Genomic DNA, 6000 nt, shown 5'->3' on the forward strand with positions numbered 1-6000 from the left:
TGCTATCGTTTCATTTTGAAGAGTAAGTTTCACCAGACCATTAATGGCTGCTTGGTTCTTGCTTCACCAAAGCCATTCCTCATTCAGCAGAAAAGCAAACCTCACTTGGTCCGATTTCAATGCAGTGACATTTCCTCACATTCCCTTAGTGACACCAGTAACTGACCAATTCAGCTCTCCCAGTGCTGAACTTTAACTTACATGGTTTTGCAACATGAAGCCAATCTTTTCATCAGTAAGATCATCACACACATCATGTGCCTTCCAAGCACCAACCCTGCAGACAGCAAAATGTGCCCTGATGCTTCCCCAGCACGATGTGTTATGGCTCCTTGGTCCGTCAGGGTCTGCTGCATAGCTCAGTGGAAAGGCTATCAGTGTCTCCAATTTTAACTGCAATGCATCCTTTCAAGGAAATGCATACATTTCTCTTGATTCTTGCCAGACCTATTCTTCTCCAGAAAAAAAGCTCAGAGTCAATTGATGCCCCTCTTTGCTCCAGATTCCATTAATTTCTATGCTATTAACATGAGACACACAAGTGAGCTCATAGGGCCTTAAATTCTAGATACCTCTCCCATCTCTTCCACCCTGCAGCAGTCTCTTCTCCCAGGCTTCTAGGTTAGACATTCCCAGCTGCTGCCATGGTCTCTCAGCTTACTAGTGTGCATGAGAAGACATGAAGTTTTCAAATCCTTAATTCAGCTCAGCTTCATTATTACACAGGGCTGGAATCATTTGGCTGAGCAGGAGAGCTATGGCTCAAGAAAGAGAATTTGCATCAAGTACCCATGAAATGCTTCCCTCTGCCTCAGGAGCTGATGAATCCAGCAGGCAGGCCAATTTGGCGCAGAGATGGTAGTACATCAGTAAGATAGCCCCACAAAGATAACAAAATGAAAATATGTGAGATATGGGTGGGGGATACACAAAACACAAGTTTTGGGGCTCAGAGGAGAGAGGAGTGGTAAGGTCGGTTGTTGGAAAGGAGATGAGAAGAAAATGGAAAGGAAACAAAAGAAGGAATGAGAAAGAAAAAGGCACGGCCAAAAATAAAGGATAGGAGAAAAGAAAATAACTACAGAGACTTTAAATTTTTTTTTTTTTTTTTTTTTTTTTTTTTTTTTTTTTTTTTTTTTTTTTTTTGGTTAATCAGGAGAAAAGAGTTCAGCTTCTAAAGGAATGAGGCTACAGTAAATATTTCTCATTAGAAACAGCATCCAGTTGAGCAGACTGAAGGAACATGAGAAGACATACCCAAGTGTGCACAGAATACATGACTCAGGTGTTAGGACATAATCGCAGCAGTAGGAAAGAGACAATCCTTTGACTGAAAAAGAGTGTGAACTAAAATATAGAGAGGTTACATTGACTCAAATGGTGACCCCTTTTCCTCCCTTTATGAATATCTACTCCATATCTATCTGTTGCTCATTGTTGTCAAAGGATGCTGCCACGACATCATTCACAACCATTTGGTGGGTAAATATGACACACCAGACAGAAACAAATGAATGCTGTTGCTCTCAGAATGAACACAGAGTATGTGCCTACCAAAACTAGCAGAGAGGACATTAATAAATCATCATAACATCCCCCCACAAAGATTGGTACCCCTCAGAACTAATTTAATGCTGTTAGCTTTACAGTCTAAATACGGTTGACAGTCTTTGCTAAGTCCCGATGTGCCTAGACTTACAGATTTGTAAACCTTGTATGAATTTAATCCCTTCCAAACTATCTTCCCTTCCTTTACAAAGTACTATGAATGTAGACCAGAGCTTTTAAAACTAGGAGCCTGGCTCTTCTGAGAAGACTCTAGTCTCCTCGGAACAATATGCAAAGCAAACTCAGGGAGGGAACATGAGAAAAAAGAGAAGTCTTCTTTCCTCCTTCTTTTTTTGCCCAAGACTCACCAAAACAAGAGTCTAGTATTGAATATTCAGCACTGAATACTAACTGCTCAATAGATGGTCTGTTTGCAGAGCTCAAAGTGGAAATGACCCAGCAAGGAGGAGAGGTGAACACCCTGCTCCATCCATGTGATTAAACTGCTCTGTAAACGCAGTCCTCCCCACTTCTACCCACCTCATTACAATGGAGGCCATTTGCTGCCCCTACCACAACTCATTTTTAAAAAATGTTTGCATTAGAGGGGCCCCTGCACCAGTATTGTCCCCATGACTCTACATTTAGGATAGGAATGTGAGTCCCAGCTCGGGAAAACCTGCACTAGCCAGGCAGTCCAACCAGCAGGATGTGCTACTGCCACTGCTTGGGAAGAAGGAAGCACTGGCATAGTTCACAGAGGAGCAGAGCAGGGAACAGTCCCTGCTTTCAGCCTGCACAGGGCGTGGGGTGAACACCACTGGGCAGCTGCCTTGTTCTGCCGTGGACCTTGGAAGTCTCTTCAGTTCTCCTCCTCTGAGTTAAGACATTTTGCTGTCATACAGTGGACACCCAGGAGGCCAAGCTGTGACAGAGGCTGGTGTGCAAACACGACACACCATTTAGCAAATGTGTCATTTGCACTATGCCTCTCATAGGGCCAAATTTCCCTTGATAACAAAAACATAGTTGATTCTACCCTTAACCTCAAGAGGTCCAAAAGAAGCAGCCTTTTACTTACACAAAGTGCATGTTTCAGACCTGTCCTGCCAAGAATTCCTGCTCCAGCTCTTTCATCACGTTGTCCCCAGTGGGACCTCTGTCTCACGTGCAGGACTGGGCACAGCTCCTTTCCTGGTGGCCCTGGGGTGCCAAGCTTGTTAGCCAGCAAATCTCTATCCTGCTGCTGAGCCTGGTCTGGCAGACAGAGAGCTGGAGCTGAAGGGCTGTGCTGAGGGGTAGGTGATTCCCTGCACCACCACACGAGCCTGTGGACGCAGGAACACCCACTGCAGGAGCAGGTGTCTCTCATCACAGAGCAGCACAGGTCTGCCATGCCCTGACACACAGCACCAGGGCACCAGGACTCCACTTTTATATTGCTCTGCTCCGTATTTTTTTTTTATGGTGTCTATCAGGCCACTGTCACCTTAAGGACCAGCCAAGAATTTCTGTTTCCCCTTTTGCTTAAGCTTTTTAAGGAGTAAAGGAGCAGGAAGGATTTTACTTCCTCTGAGCATCAGAGATAGCAACAGCCAGGAGTAGGGTACCTAAAAGCACTAAGCACTCATTTGCTTAATTAGGACATTCTGCCATAGGCTCGTGTTTAAAGTGAATGTCAGATAAGGGTGGGAACCATGCAAGTCAGGTTGTTGAGGATTTTTTCCCCTTTGAAGGGTAAGGTTTTGACTACTTTCTACAACTATCCATGAATTTCATTCAACAAATGGTCTGTTTCAGCGAGATCCTAAAATATTAGGAAAACATACAGCCTTTCCTGCTTGGGCTCTAAAACAGCTCCTGGTTTTTTGCAGTAGATTGCACATTTGTCATACGGTGCTGAAGTGTCCTTAGTAGTAAAATGGACGTTCTGTGAGGTCTTTTGAATCAGGTGTGCATTGCTGTCACCATGGGGGAGCTGCTCTGAAACACAGGTGATTCCACCCAGCACCAGATGACCAGTCATGAGACCCCACTAACCAACTGGGCTCTCCCTCCATATTTCCCTTCCTCAGCTGTAGCTGAGGTAGTTCAAACACTCCTGAAATAGTTTAGCAGTTAAAAGGGTTCTAGAAAGGAGAAAAAAAAGAGAATGTATTAATGGTTTTAACATTGTATTTAGTGGTACTTCTACTTTTTGCTTTTTTCACTATTTTTAAATTTCCTTTGTCACTGCATTTCTGGTATTTTATTGCTTTACAAGTATAGCACAAGCTAGATCTCAACATACAGACCTCTACAAGAACAGAAAGCTCCTGTCTTTTTTTTTCCTTTGTTGACCTGTAGATCTCATTTGCAAACTTATATTTTTTATAAGACATTTTTCATTTAATGAATTTTACTTGCCTTAATATGAACATCTCTAAGTCTTGCCCCAAGTAGCCAAACCAGCTGAAGAAACAGGACTCTGATAGTATAATTCTAAGGAGTGGAAGTTTAAAAAGAGAGGAAAGAGAAGGTGAATGACAACAAGTATTTCTACATACAGTATTCTTTAATTTAAAAAAAAAGGCGGTAATTTCTAACACTTGAAACTTGGAGTCCTTTCTTCCAGGCAAACATCAGTTTTTTTCTAGATATGATCTCAGCAAGGAAATGAAAGCCCCTAGAGAAGAGGATTTTGTGGTTTTAATTGTTTCAGTCTCTGCCATGGGGTTTGTGAGCACCCAAAGCTCCAGCCCAAAGTCTGTCAGTGATGATGGCAGCATCAGACTGTGACTACAGCCAGTCTAGAGAACAGATGAAATCCCAGCATTTGTCCCCAGCCTACTACTCTGAAATGAATGCCTCTAATTCCCAGGGCTGTAAGTTTCAGGGAATCAGTCATTCAGAGAATATTCTGGCTATCTGAAATATACTGTTTGCTCTTACGATAATATTTTGGTATCCTGCACAAAAATGCTCAGCATAAGCTGCTAATTAGTTGTGAACCTATCATTCACAGCTTTGAATCAGCTCCTTGGTCCCTGTAAGAATTTCCATCTCAGAGAAATTATGTTCAACTACCAATAAAAGAAAACAAAGTGCTTAACTGTAGCTGAAGTGAAGGAAACAAGACAGCACTGAGCCCCGCATTTCACATTTCAGACTTGAGGCAAATTAAGCTGCAAATGAGCTTTCTCTTACTGGGTGCAGTGAGAACCAAGGCTCTGTTTAACCCTCACCACTTTTTCCTGATTTCAAATTTATCATAAAGGGAAGAATGGTCAAAAGCATTTAATTCAACATGTGTTTATAAGCAGACAGCTCTTGCAGTAAGCAAGAAAGACTCTGATGCTGACTTTACGCACCATCTCTAACACTGGCTAGTATTTCATAGCTAATAAACTACTCTTGCTGCAAATCTCCTGAGAGAAAAATAAATGTAAATTAAGACAGGCCAGTACCACAAATTATGCATGTAAAATAGCTACAATTAAGTTATTAGACATTTCCAGCTGTGGGAGGGATCATTACATGCTAACCCTGGGCATCTGCCCTCTCTCAGGCGCACACATGGACTTCAACAGGTGTTTCCCTTGCAGAGCCACTGCAGCATCAGGACCCATGTCTAACAGCAAATTATATTAACTTTAAAAGTTTCCAGAAAGTCCCTGGCACATATATACAATTCTACAGGATCCTAAAGAGGTGAGTAAACATGCCAGTGGTCCAGATATCCTAAAAAACCTGCACAGGCCTCCACTGGCTTAATCATCACCACATACTCTTCCTTCCTACACTTGTTATCCATATGATCACTCAGCCATGGAATCGCCTTTACACTATCCATCTTCCTCACCAGAATGTCAGCAACCAAATCCCCTCAGCTGCCAGGATGCTGGGCTCCAGCAGGGTGGGATCATACCGGGTATTCATTTTCAGACACAATGAAACAAACAGAAAATCCAGCACAGATGCAGGGAAACAGACAAGAGTGTGAACTCAGGAAATTCACAAACCTCAGCACTCACAGAATTTTGAGCTAATTATTTGTACTCCAATGTCATCAAGTATCCCCAAAGGACTGACCTTATATTTGTATTAGTTACATGACAGCCCACCACTGCTCTCAAGGCGTTGCTATGATCAATCAAGCCCCAGCTGTATATAGGCCACCTCTTCAAAAGTCTTGATCTGAAGAGGTACTAAAATTTCATCACCAAGCAGATTTCAGTGATCCCGCGGTTTGGTCTTTAGTTTGCTATACCAAAATCCTATGTTTGGAAATAGTATTCCAGAGGATGCACCTCTTTATGACCATCCTAACTTGCAAACCAGCTGAAAATTAAGCTAGCAAAATACAAAGTTGTTTACATTCAGAGACACTGCAGATTTTACAACTACCCTAACCTTCTTCCTTGCCTGCACACTCAATGCATTGCCAGCTGAAAATCAGCCTTCTTTTCTAAA

The 6000-nt window shown here is 42.5% G+C and overlaps 1 protein-coding gene across 1 annotated transcript in view; it reads right to left on the bottom strand.

Moving 5' to 3' along the window:
- RFX4 (regulatory factor X4) overlaps positions 1-2815 on the bottom strand; it is a 79195-nt gene extending 76380 nt beyond the window's left edge. Inside the window, exon 1 of the mRNA XM_059472819.1 lies at positions 2630-2815. The gene's annotated coding sequence lies outside the window, so the exon portion shown is untranslated. The remainder of the gene's footprint in view (positions 1-2629) is intronic.
- Positions 2816-6000: the final 3185 nt, after the last annotated feature.

Source organism: Ammospiza nelsoni, chromosome 5, assembly GCF_027579445.1.
Source record: "Ammospiza nelsoni isolate bAmmNel1 chromosome 5, bAmmNel1.pri, whole genome shotgun sequence".
In the NCBI taxonomy this organism is placed as follows: Eukaryota; Metazoa; Chordata; class Aves; order Passeriformes; family Passerellidae; genus Ammospiza; species Ammospiza nelsoni.